This window comes from Arvicanthis niloticus, chromosome 2 (genome assembly GCF_011762505.2).
Source record: "Arvicanthis niloticus isolate mArvNil1 chromosome 2, mArvNil1.pat.X, whole genome shotgun sequence".
NCBI classification, from domain to species: domain Eukaryota; kingdom Metazoa; phylum Chordata; class Mammalia; order Rodentia; family Muridae; genus Arvicanthis; species Arvicanthis niloticus.
In genome coordinates, this window is record NC_047659.1 from 58,760,961 (window position 1) to 58,777,736 (window position 16,776).

The following is a 16,776-nucleotide window of genomic DNA, read 5'->3' on the forward strand; positions in this document are numbered from 1 at the left end:
GAATTGTGCAATCACTCTGTTTCTTTTTTCCAGCTTTTCCCTCTCAAGATCACATGCTTAAAATTGGGCCATGCAGCTGTGTGTGGGTGGAGTGCTTATACTGGAGCTCTGGGTTTGTGGGTACAGGTCAAGGGTACGTTATTTTCTCTTCCCACCCTAACCCTGAGAAGTTGAAGAGTAATCTCTTGAGGTCTGCTGGTAACCTGCTGTGTTTACCCTGATGTTGAAGGAGGCTTTGCTTTTCTCTGCAATCCTGTCTTTGTAGCTAGCAGCTGTCAGATAGTCGGAGAAATCTTCCAGTAGCTTACAGGAGTCTCATAACCCATAAAAACGGAAGTATCTATCTTTTATTTCAGAAAAGGATCTCAAACTTAGCTGTCAGTTTAAAATTTCACAGATGTTTCATTAATCACAGTATTGGGTATCAAGAATACACATAGTCCTCCTATAAAACTCACTAAGAACACATCTGAATCCTCAATCCACTTAGCCTAGCTTTTCTGTGACCCGTGGAGCAGATGTTTCAGCATCCTAAGGACTTGGTGCTCTTGCAAGCTCAGTGAACACTTTGTCAGACAGTGTTTGTTATGGTCCACAGGAACATTATTCCATGTTCTTGTGGATCCAAAGACATTACGTTTTATGATTGCTCCGTCTACTAGGAGTCACCTCTCCCCACTCCTCTTCCTCTCCTCTTTCTCCTCTCCAGTCTCCCTTGAGGAAGAGATTTCCCATGAGATTAAGTTTCACAGTCATGAAGCACTGCATTTCTAAAGCCTTACACCAGAGGGAGCAGAACAATGGCAACAAGTATCCTGAAACAACAGATACTGTGACTCCATTCATGAAGTTACTAAAGATAAAGGTTTTCACGCAAAACTGTTGTGATAGCGTTAAGACAAACATTAGATATCTTAGGCACTATTACATTAACACATTGTTGTTACTGATAAGTAGAACAATTAATGGCTACTGTTGTGTCTTCAGATTGGTACATAAAATTTCAGTCTATTAATGATGTCTCCTGATTTGAAACCAGAGGCTTCACTTTTGATAAATCTGCTCAAATAAAACCAAGAGAAAGGATACGAAGTGGAAGATTTAACCAAATAGATTTACTTAGATTTTAAGAAATCTATAGGTATGTATGGAATTTGATTTATTAAGCACGTGGATTCTTTCTCACATTCATTACGTCTTTAGTAGGCAATGTTTGCATAACAAATTGTCATCCATTTTAAATTCCAGGGATAAAAGTGCTGCAAAAAAAAAAAAGTATTGGGGTTGAGCGCTAGGAAGGTTGCTCAGTTGGTAAATGCGTCCTGCACAAGCACGGATCCTAAGTTTGGTTCTCTATCTAGCAACCACGTAAAGTCAGATGTGATAGCATGAGTCTGCAATCTTGCTGTTAGGGTTTGGGATGGAGGGAGCCATGAAAGTCACTGTAGCTCATTGGTTAGCCAGCTTAGCTATGCCCATGAACTACAGGCTCAGCGAGAGACCTTATCTCAAAAAATAAGGTGGAGAACATTGAAGAGAGCATTGAACATACACTTGATGTTGGCTTCTGGTCACCGCGTGCACATGCACACACATGCGTGTATACCCACACCCAGAAGTGGACACACCCACATAAGCACATATGTATAATGCACACAAACACAATGTTTTTGGAAAATCACTCTTATCCTCCTCCCAGCTCTTCGACATGCATAAATGCTCTCTAAAAGCAAGACTGATATTGTCGAGCCAGGTAAATGGAATCAATGGTCTGTGAGCAAAGCGATGCATTTAAAGTAGGCTTGCCTTTGATCACGTTCTTCCTATTTTAACAGCAGCCATCAAGCAGATTAGGCAGTTATTATGGAAAAGAACGAGAAGCCAAAAGAAGTAGCATTTGTTGAATAGTTACGAGGGGCCAGGCTCTTCCAGACACTTTATCCTTTTTTCTCCATACCACTAGAATGAATGAATCATCCACAGAAAGAAAAAAAAATTGTACGAGAACTTATAAGTCACAGAGTTGGAGTTTATTATATCAGAATAAATCTCACATTTTCTAATGCCAAGTCTCATGAAATTTTTCTTTCCAAACTAGGTTTTCTTTCACAGTCTGTCCGGATATTCATGTCAATGTGTGAGAAATAGTAACCATGAAGAATGGCAGCTAGTTAAAATGTCGTGTGGGTCAAGATTTGCTGAGGGGCTTTCTCTACTGATGTCTTATGAGAAAGCTGCTGAGGACGTACGTCACTAACCAAGTGTTGGACTTGCTGTCTACAAGGAGCTGCTGGCAGAACAACTCATTTCACAATTCTATGATGAGATAATTCAATGCTGTGCACTTTTTGGCATCAGCTTAGTTCCTAGGGGATGGTAATGTTGAATAAAATTAATATTTAGAGTCTAAATTAATATTTAGACTCAATGAGAGAGTCCAGTATATATCTTATGCCAATGAAATAACGGAATTAGTAACCGGGAGCAAGACTATTTACCCCAGCACAATTGGTTTAGTGACATTAGTGACTAGACTGATCCCAGATGACTGTTCTTAGAAACTCCTAAGTATTGGTAGTAAGAGGTACACATGAGAGGTACTCAGTTTTAGGTTGATGTGGAGAATTAAAAAAAAAAAAGAGAAAATTTAAGATCTTAATAGAGTAACTTTTTAGTAAATAACTAATAAAGAAGGAAGTTATTCTTACACAAAATCATTTAAAGTCCCATTTAATACAGAATAAAATGCTAAGAAAATCATTACCCAGCATGAAGAGATTTGGGGTTCTTTTAGATATACTCTTTTTATTATAATTAACTGTACAAATTAATGCATGTCACTGTGACTTTTAGTGTGTGGGTTTCTGTGTGTCTCTGTGTGTATGTGTGTATATCTAGAGCACTTAGTTTTCATCATTTCACTTTGCCCTCCCCTGAGGTGTTTTCCTTTTCCCCGGATTTTTGTTCTCTCTTTTCCCCTCTTTCTGTGTTTCTCTCTGTCTCTCTGTTAGCCTATTTCTCTTCTTTTTTTTCTTTTCCATACATGAGAGAAACACGATTTATTTCTTTGTTGGATAACATTGCTAATCATCACAGACTCCAGTTGCATACAATTTTTCTGCAAGTGAGATAATTTTGCTTTTACAGCTAATAAAGAGACCATGGTGCAACATACATTGATTTTGGATCATTCATCCCTTGGTGTGTATCTATACTGATTAAACATTGTGATCATTGTGAATAGTGCCAGTTAGATAAATTCTTCTTTCAACAAAGAATGTATGGTTTAAAAGCAAATTTGCTGAGGATGTACTTTATGTGGGTTACTGTGGGGATCAGGGTATTTATTTAACACTTACAACACCTTTAGTAGACTTTTCTGTCTATATTTCACAAATTAGAAAATCAACTATCAATTAGAAGCTATAAAGCTAATTGCAGATGAGTTCAGGCCTATCTGGGTCTGAGATCTGAGAGTTTTACTTTACATTACAGCATTAGGGAGAGCTTCAGCTCATGAGCTCTGGGCCGATCCTGCTTCTGCAAGCTCACGCATGACCATTCATAACTTGTGAACCTTATTTGGACACAACGAAGTGGGCAGGGTCCCTATTCCTGGGAAGGCATGCACTTAAGTGCAGTTCTCTTTACTTCCACTTTAAAAGACTTGCCTGATGATTTGGTCTGGATCAGTTTCTATTTCTTTTAACTTTGAAAAATAATTATTCATGTTGAAGCTCAGAGAGCCCTGAGATCTTAACGTCCATACCCAAGCCTGTTTGTGTGAGTAGAGACAGTGAAACTGAAGTTTTGTGAAAGGGAATATTGGGGTCTGCCATGGGTTTGCTAGTCTCACTCTTGATCAAAGGAGCAGGGATCCACTCCGAGTGAGGGGGGACTTCTCTGACAAAGCCATGCTTCCAGTCTCATTCTGCCTTGGCCCTGCTGTCTGTTCACATGACTCCATCCTACCACCCCAACAAGGGAGAATGGAGGCTCAACTGCAAGCTTTGCCCATTCCTGTGTGTGCCTTAGCAGTAAACTATCTTAGGATGTTTTACTTCACACATACCACATGTCTCTCCTTCTCTTCATCATACTCAAGAAAGTTTGACTTTTAGAAAACACAAGGATTTAGGTTTCATAAAGGTATTGTTATAAGAAAAGTCATTTCCTAATGATGGCGTGAGGAGAAAGTCTTGAGGCAAAGATTCAAATTACAATGTTCTATTGGTAGCACTGAAACATCTTCACTGATCAAGAACTTATTGATATTAGGTTAGTGTTGTATCTAATCTCATTTTTTCTGTTAAATATGGAAGAAAATTAATTTTATTGGTTACTTTATTTATTCACATCTTAAATGTTGTCCCCCTTTTGGTCCCCCCCTCTACAAACCCCTATCCCATCCCCTGCTTCTATGAGGGATCTCCGCCACCCATCCACCCACTCCTGCCTCACTGCCCTGGTATCCCCCTAGGCTGGGGCATCAAGCCTCCACAGGATCAAGAGCCTCCCTCCCATTGATGCCAGATAAAGCATTCCTCTGCTACACATGTAGTTGGAGCCATGAGTCCCTCCATGTGTACTCTTTGGTTGTTGGTTTAGTCCATGGGAGCTCTGTGGGGTCTGGTTGGTTGATATTGTTCTTCCTATGGGGTTACAAACCCCTTCAGCTCCTTTAGTCTTTTCTCTAACCTGCATTGGGGTCCCCATGCTCAGTGAGATGGTTAGCTGTGAGCATCCTCATCTGTATTGGTCAGGCTCTGGCACAGCCTCTCAGAGGACAGCTATACCAGGCTCCTGTCAGCAAGCATTTCTTGGCATCGGCAATAGTGTTTAGGTTTGGTGTCTGCAGATGGAATGGATCCCTAGGTGGGGCAGTCTCTGGATAGACTTTCCTTCAGTCTCTGCTCCACTCTTTGTCCCTGCATTTCCTTTAGACAGGAGCAATTCTGGGTTAATGTTTTTGAGATGGGTGGGTGGCCCCATCCCTCAACCAGTGTCTAACCACTGGATATGGTTTCTACAGGTTTTCTCTCCCCTTTGTTGGGTATTTCGACTAATGTCTAATCTTCTCTTATACATTGTTTCAGTTAGTAAAGGTACCTACCTGGTGAGATTTCAAAAAGCCAAAGGGAAACAGGAAGTACAGATAAAACATTGACATCTTTTCTCCAACCTAGCCTAATAAAACCAGAGTTAATCACATCAATAACACACAATTAGTCAAATGTTAGACCACTTACATGGATTGAAGTCATACAATGCTGAAATATACAAACTGGAACTCTATTGTGTTATTTGACATAAAGAATACAACAAATAATATAGTGAAATACAATATAACCCAACACTCTTCCTCTACCAGAGTGTTCTTCCTTCCAAACGACCAGGAATAGACTTGGGACACTTGCTTTATGAGGTTACACATTTGACTCGAAGATTTAACAGCCTTTGTCAATAGGATTACCTTGGCTAGTAAACCTATGTGTTTGACATCTCTTGGATGGGTAGGTAGAAAGTTGTCATTTTGATTTACTATACTCACGATTAGCCCATCCTTTCCTTTCCTGAACGTATTTATTGTGGTTACAATCTATATTTTTTTAAACAACCTACTATACATTGAATTCAAGTTATTGTGCTTCTAAGAACAAAGGTTTTATTGATCTCTTTGATTTGGATTGATAGCAGCTATATTTCGCAGTGAAAACGTACTTTGGAAATTGAATTCTGTAATTATTCTCAGCCAATCATGTCAACAGGGTACAGAAGTATAACACAGTAGAGAAAAATTACCAAAAGCTGAAAGAGTGAAGCCATAAAAGGAAAACAAGCAGAACTGAAAAGCAAGAAGCCCCCGAAGTCCCTAAAACCATCCATAATATACAGTTTCTAAGTAAAGCTAATGCTAAAATTCAGGATGAATATTTCATAATTACATCAACTACTTAAACGCTTTTGTGTACGATGAGCTTCTATCACAAACAATTACCTGTTTGTTTACTAAAACCCCAAGGACCTTTATTCTGACACTCTTGCCCAATGCAAGGGTCTTTCGGGGCCTCACAGCTGTACTTTAATGTAATTCTAAGCCGCTTCTCTTATATCATTGTCTGATAATATCTAGTGTTTGATTTATTTTGTTTTTCTGCTGTGGACCAACTATTGGGAAGTAGTAGTGGGTATTTGGAATCAGGTACAAACTTCTAGATATTTTCTGCTTCTTTATAAATCTTGACAAATTGGCTTCAGGTAAGTAAATGCTGTAGAAGATGAACTGAGGAAGTTAAAAGGCCAACTTTCTGGAAGGCTCCTACAAGGTATATATAAAGTCTGAAAAAAGTCATGTGTCAATTCATGGCAAAGTTCACACATGATTCTTCATTTAGTCTGAAGTGTGCTTATTATATATGATGTATTTTGTAGGTTACTGATACGATACTCTCCTCCCTACCTCAAGGATTATAGGAAGTCACCAAATTGTTTTATTTTTATGAATATGATAGATTTGCCACTGTAGATGATCCTATTTTATAATTTATTCATAGCATATGAAATATATAATTATATATTATTATATTTTTCATTATTTAAAAATTTTAAGTTCACATATATCTTGGTTATACTCTTTCCCTCCTCCAAGTCTCGCCAGATCCTCTCCCTACCCACCTAACTTTAGGTTCATTCCCCAAAAACAAAACCCCAATAAAACAACATCTCCTCATACCAAGAAAACAAAATAAAACTACATCCACCCCCCCAAACAAAACAAAACAAAACAAAACAAAACAAAACAAAACAAAACAAAACAAAACAAAAAAACGTTAAGAACCCTAAACTGTAACCAAATAAAAGCACACAAACAAAACCCTGTGGAGTTCATTATGTGTTGGTTAGCTACAGCCTGTTCTGGAGTGGTTAAGATATCCAGTGTCACTCTATTGAAGGAAACTCATTTTCCCTCTGTCAGCAGGTGTGACAATTCACACCCTTTACCCTAGTGGCTAGGTTTTCATTTATTCATTCGTTCATTTTAAAACTTAAAACAACAAAAAAATACAATAAGATAAAACAAAAGCTATCACACCAAAGCTGGGGAATACAAACCAATAGAAGGAGAAGAGGCCAAAGAAGTCACCGGAATCAGAGACCCATTTGTTTGCACACTCAGGAATCCCACAGAAACACTAAACAATCTTCCAAGCTGACTGATCCAATCTGGCTTCTCTCAGCTTCTGACTGAATTCTGACTGATAATATGCTTGACCTCATACTATCTTTGGCAATATGGACTAATCTTCTGGCTCCTTCTCATTTTCTGGTTCATTCTGTTTTCACCTGTGTCTAGCTTGTTTTCTATGCAACTTATCTCTGTAAAACTGTCCTGGTAAAACTGCCATACACATACCCCACACCTCTTTTTCCTCTCTCACTGCTCTTAACTTGCCTCTCTTGCTATGACTTAGGGACATTCTATCTCCGACTTATCCTGTCAAACCTTTTTCTGATTTTGTCTGCCCCTCAATTACACATCACTTTAAAACGTGGCTGCTTTCTTCTACAAATTAACATAGTAATTTGTTACTATGTTAGGGATTAAAAGTGTGTACTAAGGGTGTGTGTGTATTCCAGCCATATCATATTGTAATTTAGGGACTGTCTACATTCTGGCCATTTTATATAGACCTAAAAGGTCTTTGGATGTGATCCCTTGCTAGACAGCCATGTTGCTGGATTAAAATTCCTCTACACCATGTGGGACCTGGGGATAAAATTAAGTTGTTAGATGTGGAGGTCTGGCAGTATTGCCCACTGAGCCATCTGCTGGCTCTGATTTTTAAATACATAGCCACAGAATAACATTTTTTTGAGGTTGCTTCAGAAGCTTTGTTGTGCAGTATTTAAAGTGAATTCCCAGCACTTTGTTTATACTTTTATGATGATTTTCAAGTATAGAACTGACTCACAGTCTTTTCTACCTTTCTGCCCTTACCTTGGGTAACTTTCATGTATCTGTGCATAAACTGACTTGTTTTGCACTTCAGCCCCTGGAGTTCATTGTCTTTGGTGATTTGTTCCTGCTATAACATGTCAGTTCATCATTTCTTCAACAGTGTTCTGGATGCTTTGGGCATTTACCACTCTTATTCTAAATGTTAAAGTCAAGTAAACATTTAAAAAAAATTTTATGTGTATTTGTGTGTGAGTGTGTGTGTGTGTGTTTGAATACTTCTCTGCTCCACCAGCTATTTGTTTTATTTGCCAACACCACTGTCCTGGCTAGTTTTATGTCAACTTGATATAAGCTAAAGTTATTTGAAAGTGAAAGCCTGAGTTTAGAAAATGCACCCATCAGATTGGCCTGTGGGCAAGTCAGTGGTTCCTTTTCCTGATTAATGACTGATGTGGTAGGGCCTAGCTCATTGTGGGTAGTGCCGCCTTGGGCGTGTGGTCTTAGGGTGTATAACAAAGCAGGGTGAGCAAGCCTTGGCTAGAAAGTGAAGAACCAGTGCTTCTTTGGGGCTATTGTATCAGTTCCTGCCTCCAGGTAGCTGCCCTTTTTGAATTCTTGCCCTGACTCCTCTCAGTGATGGACTTTGACATGGAACTATAACCTGAAATAAACCCTTTCCTCACCAACTTGCTTTTGGTTATGGTGTTTTATGATAGCCATAGAAACCCTAAGATGACAGCACTTATTCTGCATCAAGTTGTTCCTCTGTGTGCCTCAGAAAGTAGACAGCTAAGCAGTAACAGAAATTACACAATAGGTCAGGGGTCATCTCTTAATTCTTATATTTTAAAAATATTTTTTAAAATCAAATTTGGTTTTTTTGACAATCTCATAAATGCATTCTGATTTTTATTCCATTTTCTTATTTCCTCTGCCATTGTCAACCTTCCCCCCTCTCTATAAATGCCTTTCCCACATTTGTGTCTTTTGTGACCCAATGACTTTAAGCAGGGCCATCTGTGACAATAGGTTTGGAACTATCCATTTGGACCTGATGGGCTCATCAGTGGGAATACAACTGAGGATTATGTCTGTTCCTATCGCCCAGCCCCAGAATCCATTAGTAGCCAATAATTTGATAGAAAATGGTAGGGCCTTGGGCACACCTCCTTGATTCATGATCCATGACTGTTTACAGGCCCAGTGCAGGCAGCTGTAGTTGCTATGCAATCATATCTCATCCCCAGAAGACAGCATTTTGTAGCTCCTCGTCCTGTCCACTGTCTCTTGCATTCTTCCCTCCCCACCTTTTGTAAATTCACTGAGTACTCACCAATACTTATTCATCATTCTTTTCTGCTGCTGTTGTCATTGGTTCTATAACGTTATTTGACATTCAGTCGTACGTTCTCATTCACATTGACTGTAGAATTTTTAATATGGTAACACGGATACAGGCTTACTGTTGCGGCCCTCTCCACTCCACACTTGGGGGCCAAAATGTCCCTCACCGCTCTGCTGCTTTGGTCCAGGGGTCAGGGTCTATTGAGATAGAGATAGAGAGAGAGAGAGAGAGAGAGAGAGAGAGACAGAGAGTGGAAAAAGGGGAAGAGACATGAAGAATGGAGACAAGACAGAGGTTCTGATCAAGTCTCTTTTATTGAAGGAAAATCTGGGGTTTTTATACGCTTTTGCCATGTGCCTTGTAGGCGTATGGATACCATGTGTGCCTTACAGGCACGTATGGCGTGGATAGCACGAGGATAGCATGTGCACCGAATACCTTGTAGGCGTGGATACCACATGCGCCTTGCAGCTGGGGGCACTAAACAGCAAAACAAGATATGTGGGATATCAGAGTGTGCTTCAGCTGCTGTAGGCTGTTGAAAAACAAGTCTCATGTCAGGGTATATGGCTTGAGATGGCTGCAAAGCTGACAGCCGCTTTCTGCTACAAGTCGGCTCCCAACAGCTTACCAATGTGTAGAGCTTGTTTGGTGAATCTCCATCTTCAATATGTTTTCTAGGCAAATGTACATGGATATTATATGGAACAATCCTTATTCTCTTGGCCTTATTGATTCTGGCATCAATATGCACATCTGACGTCTCCACCTCCTTCATGACAAATTTGTAGATTCCTTTGAGTGCCTGAGGGGCATGCTTCTCATGTCCATTCCATGGATGTGCTTGTGAATGTTGATAGTGTATTTTTGGATTTCTACCTCCTTGGTTCTAGAATGGCCCTTCTTGTTCTCTCCACCCTTATTCAAGGCAGCCATTCATGCCGGGCCCAAGTTGGAAAGACCATTTCTTCATTCTTAATTGCTCTCCAATCCTTAGGAATGACACACTGGCTTTAAAATGGTCATTCCAGGTCCCATTCTCTACAATGCTATTGAAAACAGCCTTCTCTTTATGCAAACTATAAAATATCTAAATTTAAGATTAGGACTAACACAGTTTCTCCCAAAATATCAAATGTACTTACATTTCATTCATTTACTTAGACCCTCTTCTTTATTATTTTACATCTTACATATGATATTTTATCTAGTTGGCCTTTGAGTTGTCCCTTCACTCCAGCCTTATATTATATATGTATCTGCACATATATAATCCCATCACTTATCCGTCTTAACAGTTTTCCTATTTTTCGAGTACCACTCCATTTGTGTCCTTTAACCAGCTAAAGGCTTCTATGCTTGGTGCTGAAGAAGTCCCTGTAGGTGTCTTACCGACATTGTGGTTTTATTCCATGCAATTCAGTGGAGCTATTGGTAAAATTTACAAGATGTTTCATTTTTCTTGTAATCACAAATTTACTCATAACAAAACTTCAATTCCTCAACTTAAATGTCTCTCTCAACCTGTCCTTTCTCTGGTTTCTCATACCAAATTCTACAAAGTACTTTTGCTAGTCTATCTTGAATTTGTCCAAATCCCTGTACTGTTTTCTTTGCATGGAACTCTTTCATCTTCTCTTTCATTGGACACTTCCTGAGATCAAGCCTCCAGATATGCCTGGGACTAGTGGGATTCCTGCTCTGCTTCTTTCCTCCTTGTTTTTAGTGTCGACTGTGATGCTTAGCCCATTAGATCTCCACTCCACTGCTAGGATTCCACAGTTAGAAACTCCAATGACTGGTTCATGATCTATCCTATGTTTAACATAGAATTGGCTCATAGCCTTCAATAAATAATTACAGAGTAACTTACTCGACTGTCCAAATGCTTTCAATGATACATGATATCCTTCGGTTAGAATTCTACAGAATTCCATCATGCAACAAAACACCCAATAAAAAGCTATAAATAATAATAATGATAATTCTTGGACTGAAGTGAAAATTGGTCTAATGACCTCATATTCATTTGTTTACTCTGAGAATGTTTCCATATTTAAAGACTGAGAATAACTCAGAACTCAAGAGAAAGGTTGTCAGACATAGAAAGAGAGGAGAGCTATCTTTATCTGAGACCCAAAGTTCAGCCGAAAAAAACATGGGCCAGAATTATGTCCTTATTTGGTATGTGTAAGCAGCACTGGCTTTGAGAGTTAAACAAACCAATTTGTAAAAACTGGAGCCACTGAGAGAGACATACAACCGTGGGTGAGTCAGTTATCAGGCCTTCAAGTTTTCATCTATAAACCAAAGGTAATTTAAACTTATGTCGGGGTCATCACGAAGGTCAACTGAGGCAGTATCGGGGATAGTCCTAATACGGCAAACGCTGAAGCTTTGGCCTAGCACTTTACCTTCTTTTATCTGTGATGTGAATTATCACTGTAGGTTAAAGACTTAGATCCAGCAACGCGCTTATGATTGCAACTGCCATAGGTGAAGCAAACATTTACACTGTGGCTCCCGTTTTTGTAGGTATGCAAATGTGAGCGTGGAGTTGTTGTTATTGCAGTTATATACTGGAAATCGTCATAAAGAAACAAATAGGATACATTGTGGAATTGTGTTCTGTGTTAGACAAGGGGCATACGGCATTAGATAGAGGGAGGTTTAGGCAGATGGTCCTGGGCTTCTATAGGGAACACTGAAATTCTTGGAAAGGCAAATAAAGGCTGTGTGCAATGATGGTAAGCAGAGAACAATACGTCTAAGTTACATTTTAATTTAAAATTTAAACCAAGGTGGTTTCAACTGGATTGCTTCAGTTGGTTTCTGAGAACCTCAAAGAGACCATTTATGTTGAGAATTTTGATTGTTGGCTTACAGACCAATCTTGTCAATTGCCAGGCTGACCTAGAGCTAATTTTGTAGCCAGGTTGGCCTTGAACTTGTGGTCTTCCTGCTTCTATCCCACAACAGCTGGGATTATAGATGAGTACCGTCACACCTCACTTTGTTCCATTTCCCAGTTATATCAAATACAGATGTCCGGGGAAGCAACAATTCCTTTGTTTCTATAAGGGATATATTTTAGTACATCTCATTTGCTGCTTGAGATCACATATAATACCAAATATCATATACACAAAACATTTTTCTTATACACATATGCCTATGACAACTTTTAATTTATTAAGCCATTGTAAGAGATTGACAAGAATGCCTATTAACAAAGCAATTATAACAATGTACTGTCATAAAGTCTCTGAGAAGGTAGTCTTCATCAAGATCATTTGATACTTCTTATTATACTTTCTTTTTATTTAAATTAAACACCTGATAGTTTCTCTTGGGATATCTGAATTGCCATCATCTTAACTCCTGGGTTTACAGTCACTGGTAAGTTAAATGTGATATTTGAACACAAAAACAAGATGACAGTTGATCTGATAACGGAGTCAGTCACTAAGTGACTAAGGTACCACTGTATTCAGTAAAAGTATGACTTGTAAGCCGGTGATCCTAGTTTTCACCTCTTAAAGATTTCTAATATTTTTTGTCAAGTAATTTAGTCCTATATATGAAGAAATGGAGACATTTAAATATGTGCCTATTGAACAAAAAATAAAAATTTAATGTCACTGAATCGTGGTGAATTTTCTTTTCAGTGAGGTTTGAAGCAGTGTAACTTATTCTGTATCTGCTTCATTATACTTAGGATTTATAGTCTAGGTTTGGGGACTCAAGAGCTCTGTTGAACCTGGTAGGCAGTATTTACATTTCACGTAGTGATCACAAGAGGGAGTAAGAGGTCTGTGAAAGATTACAATGTTTCCAACTTTTCCCAAGTTGTGCAACCACAGGCCAGTGAGTTCTAATAGAACCTATTTATCTGACACCAAGTTCAAACTGACCTTACCACATACTTTCATAATAAAAACCAAGTGCATGAAAATATTAGACTCTTTATATTTTGTGTCATTATGCAAACACACACACACACACACACACAGAGCTGGTATGATCAGCCTGGGTTAACGATATTGCTCTCAGCAGCTCAGTTATGGCAACAACAGTGGGTGTGGCAGAGTTATACAACAGAATGCTGAGATGCTGCAAAAACAGAACATATGGAGTAAAGAGATAATCTGAAGTTCCTCTTCTAAGGTGTCTGTAACCTAAGAGAATTTGCTTTTCTCCTTCTGATAGCCTGTTTCCTTTAAAGAGAAGATACTGAAGCATAGTCAGTAATGGTGTGTTCTGTGATACTCCACAGTTTATCAGGTAGTTTGGAAATAAAAGCTTAAAATATCTCCTATACAAAGAACAGCATTACTGACCACTGTGAACTTTCTTAAGAGAGGAACATGTAGGCAATCTCCTCTTCAAAATGTAGGTCTTCACAAGACAACATCTGAATGCTTGTTGTGAATTCTTTGACAGATGAGTATAATTTCCCCCAAGATTGTAAGATTGTTTCTTCCAGCTCAGGGAGTCAACAGTGGGCTAACCTTCAAGAATAACCTTCAGTTATTTAATAAAAGAAGCCCCCAAGTTTAAAATAAAATGAGTCATGTATATATTTTGCCTTATGCATGACGACAGATGTAATGAGAAAGTGATATTGAATATGTTTTAAAAATTCTTAAATTTTTATAATAATTTTATCTTTTTAACATTGTAACTGTATCATTTCCCCCTTCTCTTTCCTCTGTCCAACTCTCCCATTTAGCCCCTTGATCTCTCTAAAGCAACATATCTTTAAAATTTTAAAGATGTGTGCATGCATGTATGCACCTGTGTGTGTGCGCGCGCGCGTGTGTGTGTGTGTGTGTGTGTGTGTGTGTGTGTGTGTGTGTTATACAGCAAGGACCTTTACCAGCTGAGCCATCCAATCAGCTCACACAATATGTTTGCAAGCGATAACATACACACATACACTATACAATTTTTTCTTGATCAGAAATTCTCACAAGAATGAAGTGTGCATGACAAGGGTTACTAATATAATGTATCTTAATAAAATCTAATTGTGGCCTAAATATACATATCCTACATAGCACTCAAAGTCTCCTCTTTGTACTATCTGGACAAAGTATTCAGTTATAATGTGGGACTGGCTACAGGTCATTTCTAGTTTAACTCACGTTGCCGGCCTGAAGCATTTGTTGTTTGTAATGCCACAGCTATGACACACGTCAGCTTTCTCCATGAAAACTTCTGGGAATCCTGAAGAAATACTAGCACTTCCCCACCCCACCCACCACTCCTAAAGTTTCCCACAGCTTTTTCCCTTCATGCTGTTTACACTTATTAGAGTTTCAATACTTGGGGTTGTCATAAGCATTCAAAAGCATTGACTTTATATTGTCTCAGAACCATAAACACAGGATTGTTTCACCTGACAGCACACACATACTTTTAGAGGGTAGAATTGTAAAATCTCATATTGTTTAGTGAACTGCAGAGATAGATTAGAATCGCCCTTTGTAAAATGTTTTTTTTTTTACACGTACCCTGGCACAAACATGACGCACAGTACCCATGGGAGCAGGGGTCAAACCTGCTTTCTGAATTGAAGCTTCTGCTGTAGAACTTACGTTTGTATGAGAAAAATTAAGTAAATTTGTGTCACATAGGACAAGAAAGGTTTGTCTTTCTTGGACAACAATGAGAAAAGTATATGTGTAAGTTCATTTCAATTTTAAATCCAAACACTGGGAATTCAAAGATGGTGTCAACCATACGCATGATTTTAAAGACTTTGAGGAGATAGGTATGTAAATACTTATTAAAATAGAATGCAGTAAGTTATATGACGCAGATAAAATATAAGTGTAAGACAATAGGAGCAAAATGTCTCTAATGAAAAACTGAGGGCTGGTGAGATGGCTCAGCAGTTAAGAGCACTGACTGCTCTTCCGGAGGTCATGAGTTCAAATCCCAGCAACCACATGGTGGCTCACAACCATCTGTAATGAGATCTGATGCCCTCTTATGGGGTGTCTAAAGACAGCGACAGTGTACTTACATATAATAAATAAATAAATAAATAAATAAATAAATAAATTGTTTTTAAAAAAAAGAAAAACTGAAGTTTTTATTATTCAGTGACATACAATAACAAAAAGTTCCAATTGGACATAATTCCATCATCTTCTGTGCTTACTGCCACAGTCACAGGTCTGTTTGCTTTATTCTTAAGTTACTATGTTGTATCCTAGCTGCCCTTGACTACCCTTCAAAGTATTACTAACTACGTGCTTCCCAATGTTTACTATATGTAAGCTCATAAATGATCTATCAGTTAAGCTCATAAAAATCTATCCATCTTTTAAATATGATTTTCAAGCTTCTCTTCCTCTCTTACATTTTGTATATGTTCAAACCATAAACAACAACCATATAAATTATAAAATTGCTGAGCACATAGTCTTTGAATTCCTCCTATTTCTAGTGCTTTGTGTATAGAATAAGCTCAGTGACACTTCTAGATGATATTGGACCAAGGAATTCAGCTGCTGAAACAAAGCAACATTCCTTTAGCCTTCCCTGCCCTTATGTAACTAGAGAAAATGCCACATGCATTTGTAATTTTCAATTTTTTATTAGAAAATATCCATTAAGCATATAGTCAAATTCTCTTGCTAATATTATGTTTATACATTTGGTGTTTACTTATGAAAGAACTTTAGGTTTGGGTTTACTGGAAAGATCATAATTTCTTTGATATCCACATGAAAGCAGCTTATGAGGTTTCATTTCTACCAATATAGTGAAGAACTACATATTTTACTGAAGAACAGTCAAGATGACATCTACAAATGTGACCTATGAAAGGTATACTAGGTATCTAATAACCATAATGTAATATACTGTTATTTCAGAGCACCATAAAAATTAAAATTATATTATTAACTGTGGGCTTACAGAATACTGACAGAAATAGAAATGATAAGCCTTTGATTAAAATTTGAATATGGAAAATCAAATATTACCAATATGTTTTTGATTATCTTGAATAAAAATGTATACCAGTTTTTGTGTTCTGTATAAGACACAGCATTTGTAAATTTTACCTACCACCTAATATTGCATAATATTGGACAGGTTAGACTCAGTCTTTTATTACATGACATTATTATTATAATGTAGGCATGAGACACGATTGTCAGAGAGAATAGCATTGGAATATCTGCATCAAAGGTGATCTCATTAATATGTAAATCTTTTATGATTTTAGGTATACATCCTATATTCGCATTTATATATAATTTAAAAATAAAGGATTAAATAACTTTCTTTTTTCTTCAATTCCATCTAAAAGTTTTAACAGGATGTTTCGGAAGCCCAGAGCAATGAGGAAGATCTGGAGGACGCTTCCAGCCTGAGGTTCAAGTGAATATTAAAAAGAGTGCAGTGTATTATCAGGCAGAGGAGCAGAGGAAGGAACTGCAGAGTTGTGAGGCAA

At 38.1% G+C, this 16,776-nt stretch overlaps 1 protein-coding gene across 2 annotated transcripts in view; it reads left to right on the forward strand.

Annotated features, from left to right (window-relative positions):
- The window catches only part of LOC143441153 (uncharacterized), a 54,646-nt gene that overhangs the window by 14,095 nt on the left and 23,775 nt on the right, over positions 1-16,776 (forward strand). Inside the window, exon 1 of one of the 2 annotated variants that reach the window (XR_013108378.1) lies at positions 11,545-11,618. The exons of the other annotated variant lie outside the window; for it this stretch is intronic. The gene's annotated coding sequence lies outside the window, so the exon portion shown is untranslated. Of the gene's footprint in view, positions 1-11,544; positions 11,619-16,776 lie in introns of those variants that run through there. 2 annotated transcript variants of the gene reach the window in all.